This window comes from Clarias gariepinus, chromosome 6, assembly GCF_024256425.1.
Source record: "Clarias gariepinus isolate MV-2021 ecotype Netherlands chromosome 6, CGAR_prim_01v2, whole genome shotgun sequence".
Lineage (NCBI taxonomy): Eukaryota > Metazoa > Chordata > Actinopteri > Siluriformes > Clariidae > Clarias > Clarias gariepinus.
This window is the reverse complement of record NC_071105.1, coordinates 13,042,998-13,064,664: the sequence shown is the minus strand read 5'-3', so window position 1 is coordinate 13,064,664 and position 21,667 is coordinate 13,042,998. Positions and strand designations below refer to the sequence as shown.

Sequence of the window (21,667 nt, the reverse complement as noted above, 5' to 3'; positions counted from 1 at the left end):
AGCTCAGTGGTTACGGCATTGGGACTATGGTTTAGAAGGTCCCAGGTTCAAACCCCAGGACCATCAAGTTACCACTGTTGGGCCCTCAAGCATGGTCCTTAACCCTCCACTCTGGATAAGGGTATCTGCCTGATGTCTAAATTTATTTAACGCAGTTTCCCTGGAACCAAAATCTCCCAAAACACAAAGAAGATATGCATCAAGATTTTTCTCCGTGCTGGAACCCAAGGAGTGGTATCAACTGGTCAGATAGCTAACTTACTAGCAGTCTTCTAATGAATAATAAAGACCTACCTCTTCAGCAAGTAATTAATTTTATTTTAATTAAATCAACTGTTTGCCATGTAATTGTCTTCCAAATGCCACAAACGTAAATAACAGTTTTAGTGCTTATTATTTAGTTATTTATTTTTCAATTCCCTTGACTTTTCTGTTTCTTACTGCACTAATATTACCTAACAATGTTTTATATGCTTGATAGTATTACAATATGTTATAATAAAAACTACAAAACCTCTTTGATAAATGCTGTAAATGTAAATGAGTCTCTTTTTAATGTTATGATGTTAAAAAACACTTTACTGTGAGAAGTTCTCAGTCTGCTGTTGTAACTACATCCACATTACTGGGAAGAGTTTCCATTGGATTTTAGAACATGCCTGTTGGAATTTCTGCCTGTTCAACTGAAAGAGCATTACTGACGTCAATCACTGATGGATTTCGAGAAAGCATGGCACACAGTCTGCATTCCAGTTCTTCTCAAAGGTGTTCAGTGTGGTTGAGGTCAGTTGAGGCCACCCTCAGTTGTTCCATTCCAACCTTGGCAAACCATGTCATAGGTAGAAGGGAAATGCTAAGAAGAGATCTGGGGTCCATTAATTCCTTTGTATTCTACAGCATACAAAGACATCTGTGTGCTTCTAACTTTGTGGCAGTAGTTTGGGGAAAGTTGTTCAATATGCAGGTGCATCTGAAAAAATTAGAATATCATCGAAAAGTTGATTCATTTCAGTAATTCAATTCAAAAAGTGACACACAGAATGATGTATTTTAAGTGTTTTTTTCCTTAATGTTTATGATTATGGCTTACAGCTAATGTAAAACCAAAATTCAGTATCTCAGTAATTAAAAGTATTACTTAAGACCAATAAAATTTTATTTTTTTTAAATGTAACACAGAAATGTTGGACTACAGAATAGTATGAACATATACTTGGTCGGGGCTCCCTTTGCATGAATTACTGCAGCAATGTGGCATGGCATGGAGGCGATCAGTCTGCAGCACTGGCAAGGTGTTATAGAAGCCCATTGCTCTGATAGCGGCCTTCCGTTGTTGGCTCTGGTGTCTTGCGTCTTTCTTTTCATAGATCATCTATGGAGTTTAAGTCGGGGCGTGTTTGCTGGCCAATCAAGCACAGGGATACCATGGATCTTAAACCAGTATTAGCACTTTTAATAGTGTGGGCAGGTGCCAAGTCCTGATGGAAAATGAAATTAGCATCTCCATAAAGCTGGTCAGCATAGGGGAGGATAAAATGCTCTAAAACTTCCTGGTGGACATGGTGAACAATAGTTGTGAGCTTAAAGCTTCTCCACCTCCACCTAAGGCAACACACTTCTCTAAACGATGGATGAGCTGGGAGACCTTCTTTGAAGAAGACTTCTTTTTGGCCCTTGAGAAAAAGTTCTACTGATGATCAGATGATTTTTTAAAACACGCACACATAAAAAAGAGGGAGTATGTACTTCCAAGGTACAGTACAGAGATACAGAGTACTTGTACAGATGTTCAACTTTTTTTTTTTTTTTAAATCCCTTTTTCTCCACATTCTAACAACTGAGTGGGAGTTTTTATATTTTTTGTTATGTTGGAAGGTTAACATATTTAAGTTGTTCTTTTATTTTTGTTAAAGCAACTCAAGCAGTACAGTATGTAACAGCTTCAATTTTTGATATACATACTGTATGTAACTCTCCTTAAAATATAAAGTGTATGCAAAGTGTTTGTCACACATAAATAGTTCAGTTGCCAAAACCTAAACTCAGTATTTATTTATTATTCTACCGCATTAAATATACAAGTAGGATAATAAGTGCAATAAGTTATTTCTGCCCTCTGATCCTGAAATGTTCAGCTCTGTAGGAGGATTGGAATTTGTTTTGCATGGTACTTTAGAAGCACCTGCTTTCATCTAAGTGAATAAATATGACCTTGATGACCTGTTTCTGTTGTTAAGTTTTGAAAAATCTAATACACAAACCATTATCAAAGATGTAGTTCTAAATTAGGTTTATTTGGTTTTAAAAAAAAACTTTCCCGTTTAAACATTACCTTTATGTGCTCTCACGCATGAATCTACATAGGTGGTGTTTGTGCGCATAACGTAGTTTTAGAGATGCAGTTTTGTGTTGTCGTGCGTATTCACATTGGGAGTTCATATTGTTCCTGTCTGTCTGCTGGTGCCGATGTCTTACTGATTATAGATGCAGATAATGTACATCACATGGTACAGTTTTGTCTAAACCAGTGTTGACAGTTTGCACAGAGGTTCCTGGAGAGATGAGGGAGGTGGTTGGGCTAAAGATAAAATGAAATGATACCGCTATAATTGTGATAATGGCTTTTCATCACCGCACAGGTGGCTGCAGTGTGATGCTGAGGCGGTGTGATCTAGCGTTGCTTTCTGTGGTAGCAGAGTTTCGTGTCAGTGCAGCACATGCTGACATGCACAAGGCTGCTATCAGCCGTCGAAAAGGTCACACTGTCCTCACACTTCATCATTGCCTGCGATTTCTTGCTTTGGAGACTGTATAGAATGAATAGTGTCTCTTAAGGATGCATTGTATTGTACTTGGCCTCTGAAACAAAATAAGTCTAAAATTCACTGAAATGATAATTTTAAGTTCAGGTTTACTTTGATATTCAGGTGCTCCATGTCTTGGCTAGATATTGTTTAGATTTTCAAGCATTCGCTCAGGACTACTGTACTGACTCAAAACATCAAACATGTCATTGACCTTCTAATCTAAAAAGAGCCACATCAGAAACTGCATTTCCTTTTTCAAGTGTCAAAGATGACTTTGCACTCAGACATGCAAAGGCTGTCTATTTATATAGGTAAAACATTGAAAAGCTCTAACTAAATAGTTAAGAGAGGATTGGAACAATATTATAGACATGTGACCTTTTTACTTTTTAAAACAATAATCTACAGCTGCTTTCTCTCAGTCTTTGACTCTCTGCACACTTTTGAGCATAAATCCTGGAAGAGGTTTCTTCTTTTTTTTTTTTTTTTTGCTTTCCCCCCCAATCTGTCATTTTCATCTGTCACCCCAGGGTGACATTTTATTGCTCAAAGGTTGCTGTCTGACAGCTCAAGAAATTTAAGGGTGATTGTGACTTGTTTTCATACAGGAATCAACTCTGTCAAAGAAGTAATGGGTGATTTGGGGCAATTTTTTAAGGTGATCTCATGAGCCAAATGGGGAAAAATGTAAATTCAATTATTTAAATAAATACAGTAAAAAGAATATTACAAAAATAATGTGGAGACTACGGACATCTGTTGAAATTTGTGAGTAAGAAATCCCAGAGTGCTTGCCTTAGATGAAAAACCTGACAGGTAGGGGATTACATAATAACAATACGAATATAAAAACATTATTTGGAATGAACAGATAACGAGTCCTATACAGATATGAATAGGAGCCTTTTTTCTTTTTTCTTTTTTTGAAAGCTTGCCAGAGAGGTTCAGCAGGACTAGAGTTGTACTTTTTCTAGTTTCGCGAAGGAGGAAGCAAGCGGTCATGTATGAAGCTTAAGGGGCAAACAAATGTCGTGTTCATTAACATTAACATACTGTACAGTGCTGCATAATGCATTTACTGTGTCCATTCATCCATCTTTAGTTTAAATTTAGCTTTGACCTGGGCATGGCATAAGAGAAAGATTCCTTGTGGCGTAGTCCATGCATAATGCTGTGTTTAACATTATGCATGTTTAACAATAATAATTTTTTGTTGGTATTTTTAAAGGAGTGGCTCAGTGTGCTTTACAAAAATGGACTGGATCAAAAATCGATAAGAGAAAATAGGGATGAGATATTTCACAAAATAATTTCAGTTTCTTAAATGTGAGTCTTGATATTGAATGAACAAATGCACATCATGAGAGCACAGAAAGTAAAAGTAGCTTTACCGATTTTTTTTTGTAACAGGAAACCTCGAGGAAGATAGCACTCGCGGATTTTTAAAAATGCACCCTTTTAGGCACTCTGTTCAATACTGCATTATAAAATAAACATGACTACATCATTAAATAAACATATTGGCACATGACTGAATCTAGATCATAGGTTAGGAAGATTAGGGCTGAGGCTTTAACACGCACACACAGACACGCACACACAGACATGCACACACGCACGCACACACACACACACACACACACACACACATGTTAGGTTCATATATCAGAAAAGGAACAAATTATTTCAATGGGATGTTACTCTTGAAAACCATATAAAAAGGTCACAGAAAGAGTTCCGGCTGAGTGCATGTAAATGTCTCACGCCCCAGCTGCAGTGTTATCTGTCTCGAGTTTGGAGAACACTGTGACCTCTTCCTGTTTGGCTGTTTGGGGGATTATTTCTTTCACACGACGGACTTTTTCACAACCTGTGTGGAAGTAACTGCTAGCAATGAGTAGGTGTGATGGAATGATAAAACACTACAGTCCATGTCCAACCTCAAGATTTAAAAAAAACTTACTTAACATTTGTGTGTCATACACTGACATAACAGGGGTTTGTTCTGATCGATGATCGATGATGTGTCATATGTTTACTAGTACTTTGTGCACTGCTAGTCAAAAGTTTTATGTTTTCTTATGCTGATGTTAAAATAAAACATCATGTGGTATGCAGTTATGAGAAAATAGACATTGACGATAGTGTGACGTCTTACCACCTCAAAGGTGGCAACACCTTTAATTGTACTCCTTTGCTCCAAAGTGTTTTATTCTTTTCACATGAGAGCAATTTGACCACAAAGACAAAAAGTTTTCACTTACATTTGTGTTTACCTTTAATGTTGTGGAACATTTAGAACAACGAGTTAGTTCCTGTTATCATGTACAATACTATATCATCTATAAATACTCACTCCATCACAAGACTCTCATTTGAAATGAATGAAACAGGAAAAAAAAACCCACAGCTTGTCATGTTACCGAGAAACCATAAAGCCTCTGTCCTGAAGAAGTTTCATGTTTTCTGACAAAAACATTCTGACTGTTCTGAAGCTCTGACAGTTGGGACTCCTTCCATAAATGATTGTTACTGTAATAGCATGCTCTGTCATGATTTAGCAACTTAGCTAATATTTTCATTCATTACTACGATGGTGAGTCTGGCTGTAGAACTAATCTGAATGAATTTTTAGAAAGGACAAATATATCATTTTGCTTTTTAATACACTTTGTCCATCTGTCAACACGCTTTCATATTCCCTCATTAAAAAATGTTTTGGCCTAAGCTGTCCTTCACTACCTTTTTGTAGGGCTGCTTTTACTGTAGGTGACCAAACAGGTGAAAGTCCGATGAAGCAAGATCAGGACTATAGGGAGGATGCTTTAAAACATCAAAACAAAGTTTTTATGGAGCATAAGTGTGCGGACGCGCATCGTCATGCAAGATCACAACGCCCTTGGATACCAGTCCTCTGCATTTAATCCGAAGTTCAGGCTTTAACTCTTTAATAAGCATCTCACTGTAATGAGCAATGTTGATTGTTGAAGCTAATGGTTGACTTAGGAACATTTTCCTGCTCCACAATGTTTCATACTCTGCTGTTTACTCTCAGGCTTGTAGTGATAAATCCATGTCTCCTCACCAATAAGATTCTCTTTTCTCTTAAATTTTTACTTCCTTAAAGTATCAGTCCAAAATATGGTCGGATATTCCAACGCTTCTGTTTATGCTCTTCTGTGAGATGTTGCGGCACCAGACACACCCTCAGACCACAACAAAAACAATCACTGCACGCTTTTCTGCTTTCGCGCAATTCACAAAATGGGGCATCAATTTTTTCTCACACCACATCACATCACAAATTAACTGCTGTTCACATTCACAGCTGCACAGAGGAAACAGTAGCCTCGAACGCACAGTGCTGATAAGATGTTTTAATATAACCGGTGTGCGGATAATTTTTGACTCACCCTCATAATTCATTATATAACTGATTTAATGTACATTGTTCCTATAAAATAAAAAAAGGCTTTTGTACAATTTCTCAATTCGATAAACATGAGCTACTTACTGTGGCTTTATTTAGTGTCTAATCCACAGTGTTACATGGACCAGTCTACCGTGTTTGGGTTCACATGTCGTCCCGATCAACCAAATAACATTCATCCTGTCATAGGTGTAGTAGTTCAGCTGTCAATATTCTAAGTTGTATGGTTGTTTTTCTCTACTATAACTCTGGAAAACACAATCTGAACATTTTAATCAGCAGCGTTGTTGCCTCGAGTCTACACTGAGTGAGTGTGCTCTGTTTCAGCAATAAGTGATGGACATAAAGTTTCTGCAAGCTTACACTGTTTTCACACTGTACTGTATATTTTGCTGTCACAGACAAAAACTACACATTGTAAAAAGATTTCTCGCCATAAGTTAAGGTTGCTGGTCTAAGATTGCATTCTGTTATATTAACCAGCAGCCAACTTAGTGCCATTTTGATGAACGATGACCAACAACAACATTAACATTTACAGCATAGTGGCAGGCACTCTACTGTAATGCAGAGAGACTTACATTTTATCTCATTATACATCTGAACAGTTGAGGGTTCAGGGTCTTGCTCAAGGTCTCAACAGTGGCAACTTGGTGGTGCTGGGGTTTTGAAGCTGGGACCTTCTGATCGGTAGTCCAACACATTACCCACTGATCTACCCCCGCCCCAACAAAGTTCTGGCAGTATCAGAAATTATGCATTAAAATCTCAGCGTAAATCCATCATGCTCGCTATAATCCTTGAGTTTGTGGAAATAGGATGTCACAAAACACGCAGGACAGCTACACATACAGTAGTGGTACAGTAGAATGTAATTAAGCTGATTGATGAGCTAGGCAGAGTGTATTAATTTTCCTTAATCATATTTCTATTGTCAGAGGAGCTTTATTATATGAAAAACACATTACAGCACATTCCGTTATAGGGTTTGGACATGAAATTTAGATAGTAAGGTATCATAGGGGTGTTTTCTGCATGGGGTACTATGATAATTTTGTTCCCTGGAAAGGTTCCCTTCATTAAGGAAAGACACAACAATTTTTTTTAATGGCCGCAGCATAATTGTATGCTCAAAATGCATGATTTCAGATATGCACAAACTACTTATCAACTCACAGCTATTGTGGGAACATAATTGTCTGTCTGGTGAGAACAAAGGAAGCAAACACAAGAAAAAATTTCACCTTTCTCATCTCATGTCTTTTTTCTCTCCTGCATACCATCATGTTCAAAATACATTGTGTTTTTTAATCTTCCTCAAGCAGGGTCAGACCCCTGTCAGAAGAATTACCTGCTGATCTGTTTCTCTTTTGTGTGTTTATTCTTTGTATGATAGCTCATCTTATGTCTTCAGAGGATGATGAAGTTCAGTTTGAAATACATTTGAACTTGCTTCAAAACATCTCGGCGCACAGAATTTATTCACAAGACATCAAGCAAATCAACACAAGGAACCTAATTCTACATCTAAATGCAAAGAGCTCGAAACCAACATCGGAACGCATCAATCGACTCCAAGTCTCCAGACCATGTTAAGCGCTTCCTTCTTCTTCTGCGTGCCAATTTCAAAAGCCATGGCCTTAGGCTTGAATTGTCTGCGTTTTCAATCTTGATGAATATTTACATGGCTAAACACTCAAATTAGAATTCATTAGCCTAATCTTATAGCTAGATCTAGATGCGGAGTTGTTTGATTAGTTGCTTAAGGACATGGGTTTTTGTGCTCGGGTTGTGCACCTTCCACCTTTTCTCTTGCTGTCTTTTCATGCCCGTGTCTGAAAAAATTATAGGCTTGCAATATAATAAATTCCATTTCTTTTGGGGTTCACAATGGATTTTATATAGAACTTAAAATAGTACATGCCATTTGTGTCAAAAATAAAAGCTTTTTGACCTGTTCTTAGGTCTTTGACCTAGTCCATCAGTGATTGATTTTCAACAGAAAAAATAACAAAAGAGCACAATTCTGCACTCTTTTTTTTTTTGATAATGTCTATTTTAAAGGTATGCTTATATTAACAGAAAGAGTCTAACCTTGGACTACTAATAGGACGGTGTACAGGTCCTAGTTTTGTTACAGATTTTGTGAATTATTTACAAGATTTCAGATTCTTAGCCTTGTTTTGAGATGAAATTAGAGCAACATGCAGCGCATTGTTACAGTGTCGCATTGAAACTGTTCTATCTTCTCTTCACAGTTGCTCGAGGTCAATTTCTAGCTTCAGAGGAAGTGGTATGGAGAGAAGCAAGTGCCGCTCAAAACGCAGCGCATGTACAACAGGATATCCGACCCTCAAACGTTAGCCTTATGTTGAGAGATGATAATAAAAAAAAGAGAAAAAAAAGTCCCAAGAGACTCACAATACAGATGTGTTTTATCATTACATTTATTCTGAATCTTGTTAAACCTCTACAATGATATTCAAAGTATTTTTTTTGTTTGTTTTTTGTTTTTTCTAATCTTGTTGTGCGATCTTTAAAGTCTATTCAAAGTAAGCAGGCTCTTAAAATACATTACGCTAATGTGACTAGCACATAGGGCTAAAAGCCACGGAGTGTTTACACTACGTTTCCTATTGCTTACTCACCCTTGCCGTGCCTTCCTGTAACCGTCCTACTTCACGGGCTGTAAATGTTTGTTGCTGAAGAAGAAACATTAATTGCTGTTTGATTGATGGCTGTAGAGAAGGCTTAATGCTGTGATGAGGTTAAATAGTTTTCATGTGGGTTTAAGGGTGTCGTTTTGATCGGCTCTCTGAGAGCACAAGAGGGCAATGGGGAGTCTGAGGAGTCACTACTCACAGCGAAAATTAGAAAATTGCCAGTAAGCAAAGTTGCAAATAAGCTGTCACACAGTACAAATGAGATTACCTTGTTACCATGCCCTGGAACTTAAATGCAGGGGGATACAAAACCAGCTATGGCAAAACAAGCACGACTGCCTGATTTATCTCCCTTCTTTATCTTTAAGCTGTGTTCTCGTGGCTGTTTTTCCACGCAGCATGTGCAAAACAGTTGCCAAAGTGCTTGAAGTGAGAGCTAATCAGGTTGTCTACCACATACAAAGTGAGGCAGCACCTTGCTTTAAGCCAAATCTGCATCTTAATAGCCCTCATTAGTTGTTATCATGTGTGGGGTTTGTATTAATTAACTGGCAAATGTAGTCTATTACATCCTTTGCTTCATGGAGATGGCTTTGTGGCACCATAGTAGTGTAATTATCATGTCAGAAGTAATGTTACATTGGAGTGTGTAAGGATTTGCCACCTTGAACATTTCCACATTTGCTGGAAATTATTTTGGGATTATATGTCAAGAATCTCCACAAAATAGCCCAAAATGTTAAAAGTAAGGGGAAAAAATATATTCACCCCTATATACCCAATAAATTACACCGTCCAGCCAACAAAAAGTCACCACTTGGATTTAAATAAGAGCATACTTACTAAACTTTCTTTTAATAATTCATACATTTTAGCAAGCAACAATTATTTTAACCCTACATTATGCAGTTAGAAGCCTCTCATTTCTTAAATAACCATGCCAGAAGTCGTATTCCATGGTCATGGAAAAAATGTTACTGTGTTTCAGAAGGGTCATATTACTGGCCAGCGTCTGCAAATAAAACAGCCCTGGAGATTGCTGAATGTGCTGGAATTAAGAACATGTGGTCTGATGAGTTCAGTTTAACCCTATTCCAGCGAGATGGGTGCATCAGGGTAAAAAGCAGTAAGATCAGGTGTAGTGGCCACTTGAGGCAGGGTGGGGTAAGTGGGGTACAAGCCTCTTGAGGCAGGGTTGTGATCTGGAGTTGCTACAGTTGGTCAGGTCTCCACGTAACAATGTGATGTGGCAATAAAATGAAGTCAGTTGACTACCTGAATGTACTGAATGACCAGGTTATCACATCAATGGAGTTTTTGCCCAGATGGTGCAGTCATGTTCCAGGACTCAAATAGTAAAAAAAAAAAGTGTTTTTGGGAGCATGAGATATTATTTTCAGATATTATGATTACATGAATTGATCACCACAAATTTCTGACCATAATCCCATTGAAAGTCTTTTGGATGTGCTGTAGAAGACTTTTGACTCTCCTGTAATCAATACAGGATATTGGACAAAAATCAGTGGAACTCTGGATGGAAATAAATGCTGTCAATTTGCACAATTCCCCGTCAACACACACAGTAATCAAAGGTAAAAGTGGTCAAACAAAACATTAGGGTGTAAGACGTTTATGGCCAAGCAGCAGAAGTAGTTGAATGGGGATTACATGTGTACAATTGCATTGATCTCAATGCAAATACACCTGTTCCTGGAAGGTCCTGAGTTTGTCAGAGAACATACCTAAACAAGCATCATTATAAAGACTAAGTACCTCGGGTGCACTCTAAGCAAAGACGGCAAGTCTGTGAAAGAGATTAAACCCAGACTACCCTCCAAGGCACAGTGGTGGAAAGTGATGCATGAGATGCCAATGTATACTATTCTGGCTGGAAATGCCAAAGCCTAGGTTCCCTGCGACGAGCTGCCAATGATAGGAAACAACTCCGAGCCTTCACTACCACTTGCCATCTGGCAGTGCTGTCGGTGTGAATTCTGTCTCTGACAATCCCTCTACCAGCAACAGTACATAACTCAAGTTCCGAATAGGTCTCAAGTTGATATGTTTTTTTTTTCTTCTTCTTCATTTCACTCATTCAGTTATTCGTATTTGCACCTGGCCATGACATATTCTAATAAATCAAGTTGGTTCTATTTCTCACAATAAAAAACAAGGCAGTAGCTTGACCAGGTTGTTACTAAAAGTGTGTTAACAAAATATTTTTTTTTTTGTCCCATAAGCTTCATATCTGACACTCATTTGCATCTGCATGATCTCCATAGGATGCCAGTCCTAATCCACACCTTTAGATCAGAAGCCGTATAAAAATTACTGAACAGGTTTTCAGCATTGCTGGGAACTGAGGCATATGGAAAGATGTACACAATAACCAATGTCTTTTACTTTTCAGATGGGCGTTTTTTGGTTTATCCTTGATAAAGCTAAAAGAGATTGGCGAATATTAAAAATGTGTCCTTCCTTCATACTGTAGGTGCACAAGGATTTGTGATCAACAAACCTCAGTGAGGAAAAACATTATATGATAAAGACCTTATGCTGTTTGGATGATCTTAGCTCGCCATCCAAGGTTTTCAAATGATAGCATTCTTTATTTTACACATTTATAAAAGCTGTTTTTCTCAGTTATGGTCACTGAGAACGAGTGATGTAGGAAAATCTCTTGTCAGAAATCAAGATATGGAGTGCAGTTAAAGTGCAGTTATGATCTTTGCATTGAAAACAGAAACATGCAAAGAATATGCAAATAACATAGTGTGGATGAGCGCTATCTGAACAGAGCAATCCTCATCTCAATGAATGCTAGCTGGAAAAAAACAAAACAAAAGATGAATGATATGAGTGGAAAGAAACAGACTGTCTGATACATCTGTATCTGTATGTACAGTTTACCAGATGCCTATAATCATAAAATAATATTAATGGGTCCTAGGGTTATACTGTATATGACATCTAATTAAGAATTCTTACCTTAAATCACAACATTTTCTTTAGGCCCAATGCTTTTTTAATGTTTTAATGTTTTATTTAAAGCTAAAATAATGATATATATATATATATATATATATATATATATATATATATATATATATATATACATTTACTAATTTATCTGAAGTTTGATCCATTTATCCCTTTATTTTAATCAAATTTCATTTAAAAAGAAATTTATCCACTCTGGGACAAATACAGAAATATCTTATCTCTTAAAATACAGATATTTTGTTGCGACTTTGCTTTTTGGGGAAATGCTCAATTCAACAAACTATATTACTGGTAAAAATAGGCATTTTATACAGGGTTGCCAGATTGTGGCTCACAAATAGCACATTTCTTCATACAGGTGGTCTGGAAACATTCTTGTGCACTAGTAATATAATTAATTTGCATGTAATTTACCATTGATTTAAGATAATCAACTACAAAGTTTTCCACAGAAACTTGGAAGTATTGAAGTCAAGTTATTACCACTTGTATGTAAGTGCACATTTGCATTATTGAAATCAGATTTTCATCCATTTTCAGTTTCTCCTTGTCTGGGTCACGATGGATCGAGAGCTTACTCAAGAAAATGTGCTGTCGATGTCCTCACAGGGCAGAGTGCACACAGGGAAGTTGGGCTCACCATTTTAAAGATCTGGAGGAAGGAATGAAGTGGGAGGAAGACAGGAAACCTTGAAAGAAAATTGACACTGAGGCAGGAAGGACAGGAAGAAACTCCACATGAATAGTGATCAGAGCGCAGGATTAGGCGTCACCGTAGCATAGTGGTTGGTACTGCTGCCTTGCACCTCCAGGGGGATAAGTTTGATTCCCACTCTGTCTGTGTGTATGGAGTTTGCATGTTCTCCCTCTGCTTGTTGGTGGGTTTCCTCTGGGTACTCTGGTTTCCTTCCACAGTTCAAAGATGTTCAGATTATTTGGTGTTCTCAAATTGCCCCGTAGTGTGTAAATGAGCATGTTTGGGTGTGTGACCTGCGATGGATTGGCACCCATGCTCATGCCCTAAGTCTCTTGGAGTAGACCACCCCACTCACACACACAAAACCCTGTACACAGAATAAGGCGGTATAGACGGTGAGTAAGTGAACAACAACAACAACAAAAAAGTAAACCATGCTTTAATTGAACAAATGGGTGTACACTTTTCCAAAAAACTATGACGTTTAAAAAACAAACAAACAAAATTCTTTTTTGCAGTGGCATTTTTCCTGCATATCAACTTTAGAGCACCACTCCTTTAAGATTGTGCACATGAAGATTAATGTGTGTGTGTGTGGATGTGTTTGCACAGTCACGCTGACCTTCTTATGGGGAACTGATTATTGCAGCATAGTTATTACAGACCACACACTGCCTTACATGGGCAACTTTTCTGGGGCTGGAATTTGCTCCTCTGACGTCACTGCCTGTTCCTCTCCCAGATTTGGGAAAAAAAAAACTTGTTTCACTTTAAGTGGGATCTGAAACCCAGATTTCATAGAAAGCGAGGTAAGAGAAAGCGAAATGAACTCAAGCTTTGATTACTCTATCTTTCATGCTTGTTTGGGATCCGGTCAAAAGTGTTTTACTTTGTTTCTTTCTCTGCATGAATCGTTCAGTCGAGCCGAATCGGAACCGTTGTGTCGGGGCGCGTTGAGAAAAGGTGAACGGGAAGGATTAAAAATGGAGGGCGTGGGCTTTGCACGGGATAGAGGAGGGCATTCATTTCGTTCTTGCCTTAAAACTGCAGCGTTTATACACGTCTCATTAGGGAAGTGTCGCTTTATTTGTGCTGAGACTCGGCTCGGTGTTGGTGAAGCCGGAGACGCCTCGCCGTCCCTATGGAGCGATACTGCGCTTACAAAGTGGCAAGAATGCGGAAGTGTAGGAGCACTGCAGATGGTCCAGACCCTGCTGCTCAAAGTGCACTTCATAAGTCTTGTATCGGATGTATATACGTACTTTCACCTGGATCAACATCACGAATGAACTACCTCAGCTAAATGCTAATGTTATTAGCCAAGCAGCTGCTTCCGAATGAAGCTTCAACTAGTTCCTAAGTAGCCGCTGTAGAATGTTGCATGGTGTTTATGCCCATTTCAGATCAAACTTTAATAATGTTGCATGGAGCAGATCACATCCCACAATTATATCAGTACAGTTTATACACACACATTATAATGTATGCCATGAACCTGTATCCGAACACATATACTTCAATATGGAGTTACTCCCTGTTTTGCAGATCTTCTCACAAGGCTGTCCACAAGATTTGCGAGTGTTTCTGCGCCCATTCATTCTGTAGAGCATTTATGAGGTCAGGCGCTGATGTTGGATGAAGATCGCCCGTCACTGGGGATAAGGGGTGTGATTGAAACGCCTAAAACCAATAGTTAACAGATTTGGCCCAATACTTTTGTCCGTATAGTGTTGGTACTTCTTTGCTGATGTTTTATTTCCAAGTTTTTAAGTTTAACGTTACTTCACTTTTACAACTTGTGTGTTTCTACCTTGGCGGACGGTGGCCCAGTGGTTAAGCACTCCAACATCCGGGTTCAGTTCCCGCCTCTGTGCATCCCTGTGCTTGGTGGGTTTCCTGCAAGTACTCAGATTTTCCTCCCACAGTCCAAAGACATCAAGATTAGCTTATTAATTGGCGCTCCCGAATTGCGTTCCTGAATTGTGTGAATGTTGACCGGACATCCTACCAAGTCGTAAAATGGGAATAGATTCATTGGTTGTCACCATTGGCTTCCATGGTCCATTTGAAAGTCCACTACAAAAGTTCCTAAATAGACAGATGGATGGATGAATAGATGGTTTCTCCCTTACCTATAGTGCCATAGGACAGGTTTATTTGTGCCATAATGGGTGTGGCACATGTGGGATTTATCCCTTGCTTAATCTCTACTGAAAGAGAGCAATGCAGCAGGGCTTTGGTTTATCTGTGCAGCTCTTTTACCTGCTCATCTATACACTCTGGTCTGTTTCACCTTGCATGCTAATATTGCTAACCGCTTTGAGGCATACCTTTGTTATACCTCGCAGTTTTAGGTGAAAGGTACAGAGACAGGGTGGGGGGGGGGTCATTATTGATTTGCCTTTAAGTCAGCAGAGGAGGTAGTCACAGATGTGAAATGAGTTCTGTGTAAAAGGTGTGACATTTTGAGGCATGTGATGTGTGGGCGAAAAAGTGTCGCGACTGGTAGTGAATTGGGGAGACTGGGAGGTTTATGAGCTCCTAGAGTGGCAGTCCTGAATTCAAATTTAAGAAGGTCCGGTTAATAAAGTTTTCCGAATTTCATGTTTGTGTTAGGATTCAGATCTCTCTTCATTCATTGTAAGAACTTTAATTTGAATGGAATACAAACAACAATTTTTAGTCATTCTTTAGTGAATCTTTGCACACTGCTTGGCTGTAAATGAAAGTGAAAGGGCTCTGGTTGTCATTACTGCGCTCTCAGTTCGGGTATTTTACATGCCCTCACCTCACACTGCTGCAGATATGTTTGCTTTACATTTTTGCTTTGTTACTACTACACATTTCATCGCTACTGCTTTGAAACATACGAGACAAACTGGTATGGAATGGAAGAATAAACATATATTGTTCATATACTGTACCCCGTTTATCTTTCCCTTTAGAATGGATTGCAATACAGCTTTATTGTTTTAGAAAGGTATTCTCTAATGTGTATGTGGTACCTTCCAGTAGTCATCGACACTGTTGTGTTACACATCATGTCTTTCTGATTGTAGAATGCTGGCATGGTTCTTGAAAGCACAAACTGAGGCGGCTGTACACATGGTTGGCAGGTTCTGCGTGAATTACAAGAGGCAAGCGAGGATGGCATGTTAAGGGCCTCTCCCTAGCACAATTTCTAGTGAAAGCTCTTTGTGTGAAGGTGACTTCTGTCAGCAAGGATCGTAAGGGTGTGGCCAGCAAGGCATGAGGTGTAGGGGAGGCCCCAATGTGCATCTGTAGCCAACATTTCAAAGAATCTGACTATACTTTAGAATGATTGACTGTAAAACATGGGGCATACCCCTTTTAATTGAGTGGACAGATAAACCATTTGTACCATGGAAATTTATTTTTTCCAAGCTCAGACATAACCGCGCCGTATAGCTGCACTACATTCTTGAACTTTGAGTCGATCGATTACTGTCTCAACTGTTAACCGTTGTGTGAGAAAAGAAGCTCCTTCTCCTTTGTTTTTCAAGACGACAGTATCAGTAAAAGAATAAAACCCATATGATTTACCCGTTCGCCTCTTAAATACCATTGCTACTGTATTTGCAATATTCTGCTCTGACATCAGTGCTTCATGTGGCCTTTAATGTCTCAGCGAACAGCGAAAACACATCATCACCAAATTACCACCAGGACCACTAAGCACATCACAGTTATTTCAATATAAATGCCTTACAGGGTGGAGTTATGCTTCTTCTGAGAGGTATTTTATTTCTTTTTGCACGTTTTCGCTGCATGAGGACACAGGAAGCTGTAGGTGCTGATGGTTGCGATCATATGAGTCACGCTAACCCACTGACATTTAATTCATATGCCTAATTTCACTGTTGTCTAGCTGTTGTGGTTACCGTTTATGTTGATATGTTGCATGCTTTGATCAGGCTTTTATAATATTGCAAACTTGATCGACTTTCTAAATGGCTGCGTGTGTGCTCCCACAGTTGATTTCTTTACACCAAGCTGCTTACCTATTGCCGATTCAGTCTTCCCAGCCTGGTGCAGGTCTACAATTTTGTTTCTGGTGTCCTTTGACAGCTCTTTGGTCTTGGCCATAGTGGAGTTTGGAGTGTGACTGTTTGAGGTTGTGGACAGATGTCTTTTATACTGATAACAGATGCCATTAATACAGGTAAAGAAGCAAAGAAGTGGAGGGCAGAGGAGTCTCTTAAAGAAGTTCTTACAGCTCTGTGAGAGCCAGAAATCTTGCTTGTTTGTAGGTGACCAAATACTTATTGTACACCATTATTTGCAAATAAATTCTTAAAAAATTCTACAATGTGATTTTTTGGATTTTGTCTCTCATAGTTGAGGTATACCTATGATAAAAATTACAGGCCTCTCTCATCTTTTTAAGTGGGAGAACTTGCACAATTGGTGTGGTGGCTGTCTAAATACTTTTTTGCCCCACTATATAAATATAAATATGTGGTTCTTATGTTTCCTTTACATTAGGAGTGGAGTAAGATAAAGGGCGTTGTGCATGACTTATTGCCAGCACCATTATCATCTTTCCCACATTACAACTCTCAAGTGTTTGACCAAGACTTATCTATCATTCAGTAAGGTCTGGTATTAATGCACTGCAATTGCCTGGTTGCATATAAAAAAAAAAAAATCACTTTTTTGTACATACTAGACATTACATGAGGCTACTGTTCCTTATATTGTCTTAAAAATGAGACTTTGTCGTTAGGGAAGCGCAAACACTTCTGTCACAGCTCAGTAAGCCACGTCTAGACGTTGTTCTTCTCTAAAGTAGCTAATGTGCTGAAATATTAATCTGTCCCCATACAGTAAGGATATTCAGGCTTTCACTTTGATGTGAATCGCAAATCGATAACATCAAGGCCCTAGCAGAACTCAGTCATCAACCCGAATCTCTCTGTCACTCGGCACCAAATGTTTGAACTTTTTATTACCGTAGTGAACGTAGACTTTCTTTCAAACCTTCAGTTATAAACGACGTGTTTGACAGGCTCGCCGATGCTTGAGTTAAAAGTTAAGTCTTGCCTTTGAGGCTGCCTGTCTTTGTTAGCTGCCGTAAGTCGCTTTGTGATTTTAATACAGCCTTATCTCGTACAGCAGCACCGTGCTCTATCATCGTGCACTTCCAGAATAAACAGAAGTGCATGTTTATTTGCTGGAAGAGATGGCGAATTAATTCAATAATTGTATTTTATTTATTTATTTATTTTTATTACTAAAGCCACAGTCATATCTTAATGTGAATGTGCTTCATTTGTTAAGATGTCCCGAGCGGAATGAGGAAAATGAAGTAATCTAAAAGTAGTTTCCGGATATATTTACATTAGTCAGTATATAAGTGTTAATTGACAACAGGCCTCGTTTATCAAGCCGGATATGAACAGCTTTATTCGTATGAGTGCTTGCACAAGAAATTTGGTATTCATAAAAATTTTGGCCATGGCACTCATATCCTCCTCGTGCTCCAATGTGCATTAACACATTAGACCAACTATTATAAACGCTGACTCATTTGGCTTCAAATTTTAATTTGAATATGGATTATACTGTCATGTTTAAATAGTTTATTTGTATTAATTTTTAGCATTTATCAGACACCCTTATGACTGTAAAAAAAAAAATAGGCTACACTGTAGTTCTTTGAGGAGAAAAATTGTTGAGGTTTTATTATTGTTTTAAGGTAATGCTGGTGGATAGCCATTAATAACTGGCACAGCTAATGGAGAGTTTAATGCTTACTTGTACTTATAATAATAATAATTATTAATATTATACTACTCAAGCACAGTACAATGATCAGACTCTTGTACAGTCCTGACATCGCTCCACACCATTTTTACATTTTTGGACCATTAAAGGAGTTCCTGGGAGGCCAGTGTTTCAGACGTGAAGCAGGCAGCCGGATCACGGCTCTGCTGTACTGAGAAAATTTTCTTGATGGTAAAGACTAGTGAATGGCTGCGATAAGTTCATTAGTGTAGCAGTGGATTCTATAGAAAGAATTAAAGTTTTATTTTATTATTCTCATAACCGTATTCTGTTATTCTGCACGATTAAAATTCCCGGTTTTACCTGGTTTTGACCCTTTCATATTATTATTATTATTAGTAGTAGTAGTAGTGTATTTACATATTATTTGTTTGACATTATGGTACTATGCAAAAATCTGACCCTCCCCCTCAGTTCTTTATATTTGGTCAGGATAATGAGACAGTATACAAAGGTACAGTGATTTACTGCAACATGTGAAAACATGCATGTACCATTATTTTTTAACACAGACTAAAGTCTCCCAGGCAAGCTTTTTTCAAGCAATCTTAAGCAATCAGGAATAGTTCTCTAGGCTTCTTGAAAAAAAATTCCAAAGTGTTTCTTTGGATGTTTGCTGCCTTTTCTTCGATTTTCTGTCAAGATGATCCCACACTCCTTCAATAATGTTGAGATGCAGTCTTTGGTGAGGCCAGTCCATGACCGATAATGTTCTGTGTGTGTTCTTGTCTCTTTTTCTGTGGAGGTATGCTTTGACTGCAATGAAAGTGTGTCTGCCAACTACATTAAAAAATACAAGAAAGTCAGGCTTTTGGAAGCAAAAAATAAAGAAATGAGGAGTGTCTCAAGACTTCTGCAGAGTATGGTAGAAGTGAGTCAAAATAACTTCCACTTCTCTTTTCGGTTCCTACCCTAATTACTCAGTGTTCAAGTGTCCAGTGTAGTTATTATGCACAGTTAGGTAGGCTTCAGCATAACAGTACCTTACTTACATTTAAGGAGTACATCTGTGATCAAAAGTGTGCACATGTATGGAGGAATTTTTGCAAGCCATGACAAAAGTGTCATCATTATCTATTTTTTTTAAAACTAAAGAAAAGATGAATTGGATAAAGAAAGGCATGGTAAAATATATAATTCATATGTGGGTTTCCATTACTGTTGGCAAAAAAAGTGCAGTAACGTGCAGTTCTTTGAATGACCACTAGGGCTAGCCGGCTTCAAAAGTCAGCTAATCCATGAGAAACTAGAGCTCCATGGTAAAATGTCCAACTTGACAAAAGAAATAATCATGTTTACAGTCTAAAACAAAAAATGGTTTAGATCTCCATTGGTAGATTTCCTGTTTATGACAAGTGTAGGGCATTAATATTAAATGAATGTTAGCCACTTTAGCATTATAGCTAAGCTAAAGCTAAGATTTCTAACTTGTGGTATTTACTTGTGGTATTTACTGAGGTAAATAGGCTTACCAACCAACATCTTTTCAACCCATTTATTGGTTAATGGGGGTTTAGGTGGTTCAGCTCCCACCAAGATGGTGATAACCCAAGCTCCTACAGCTGAACTTCCAATCCTCACTTCAGAAAACCTATTAGTGATGTCACTTAGGGTTTGTCCACTTCCTGTACAGTCTGTGGTTGTAACTACTGTAACAATACCCCTAACAAAATGTCTTTGTGTTAGCTAGTATTAAATTGTACTATAAGAAAGAGACTATACCTTTTCTTGGCAACAAGCACTCAGAAGTTTGGTTTTGTGGGCATTCATTTGTTTTGTTCAGATTTGGACAACTATTTCGAAGCATCTTTCAGTTTAAAGATAAGATTACAGATTTGGTATAGCTTCTTATAAAAGACGGACAAGATGTATTTTCTTCCTATTCAATCTTTCTGTTGATTGGAAGTTGGTCTGTTGAGGGAAAAAAACATCCCGCAAAATCAGGGATCATTCATTGTACCTAACAGTAGAAAGCATAACCATTATTAATATTATTATTATTTTTTTTATTTTTTTTTTAAATTATTATTACTACCTCAAACCAACCTTGAAAAAAGATGTAACAATGCTCTTTCATTGTTTCATCTGACCAAAGAATAGGGTTCTAGTCCAAGTTTCAGTATTGTCACACCAACACCAGGCTGTTAGGTTTGTGGTTAGATGAATCAACAACGTTTTCTTCAGCACCCTATCCAAATAGGCCCCAAGGTAGTGTCTCATTCTGCATTGTGGACATTTAGTGACCCCAAACTGCAGTCATCTCCTCCAAACCTCAAACCGTAATATTTGGAGAAATGGTTGTCTCTTTGTTTACTATCCTCCTCACTGCACGTTGAGTCAAAAAGCACTTTCATTACAACTTCCGATCATGTTCATTACAGCTCTGTTCTGTTCAATGTTTGCTTTCGTAACAGACATGGCCGTTTGTAGGTTTGTGGCTGTTTATAACCATGGTTTATGAGGATAAACACACTTTTGTTTGATGAACAACTCGGGAAATTTGGCTTCTGTGTCCCTTTGTATTTATAAGCCAGTGAAACAGGAAGTCATGGATGACTGCTTAAGAATTGCTAAATGCACAAGTGTGCTAAAAGTAACATAGTAAAAGCAGAAATACTTCAATTCGGTTTTGTTAATTTAGGATTTCTAGGGATTTATTTTTTGAAAAAAAAAATCAAATAATGTTTGATATACTTTAGTTTCGATCATTTTAAAGCATTCCAAATGGGGTTTCAGAAAGCGGCCAACAATCCATTAAACTTTAACGTCAGAAAGTATTGACCTTGGCCATCCAGCTGAAGAATTTGCGTTGTGGAAATGAGGGCTACTTTGTAAGCGCAAGTACAACTTTCCCTCCTCGGGTCTTACAGTACAGTGGTCAGTGTACAAAAGGTCACTGTGGTTGTTTTTGTATAATCCAATATACAGCTCATTTGCCTGTGTGCAGTCTGTTCTAACTCAGCTCTTGGTTGAAAAGTACACATTTTTTGTATTCATGTATCTCTCCCATCCTAAATGCAAACAATGTATAGAATGTTTTGCATCGATGGTGGTAGAGCCTTGTATAGGTTTATGCACCCCAGGCCAAGCATGTCTGATGAATACGAACAATAAAAAAGAAATTGGAATAACTGTGTAGTTTCATCTATGATGAATTTATAATAAGAAGAAATTTGGTTCATACCCAAATTAAAAATAGGGAAATGTAACTAGTTGTCTGGCTGTGATGCTACAAGTTAATCAACTTGTTAGCTTA

The 21,667-nt window shown here is 38.1% G+C and overlaps 1 protein-coding gene across 3 annotated transcripts in view; it reads left to right on the top strand.

Annotated features, from left to right (window-relative positions):
• The first annotated feature begins 13,261 nt into the window (after window positions 1–13,261).
• The window catches only part of lpp (LIM domain containing preferred translocation partner in lipoma), a 219,919-nt gene continuing 211,513 nt past the window's right edge, over window positions 13,262–21,667 (top strand). For 2 of the 3 annotated variants that reach the window (XM_053498230.1, XM_053498224.1), the window contains exon 1: window positions 13,262–13,412. The gene's annotated coding sequence lies outside the window, so the exon portion shown is untranslated. The remainder of the gene's footprint in view (window positions 13,413–21,667) is intronic. The other variant, XM_053498227.1, reaches the window with a different exon arrangement.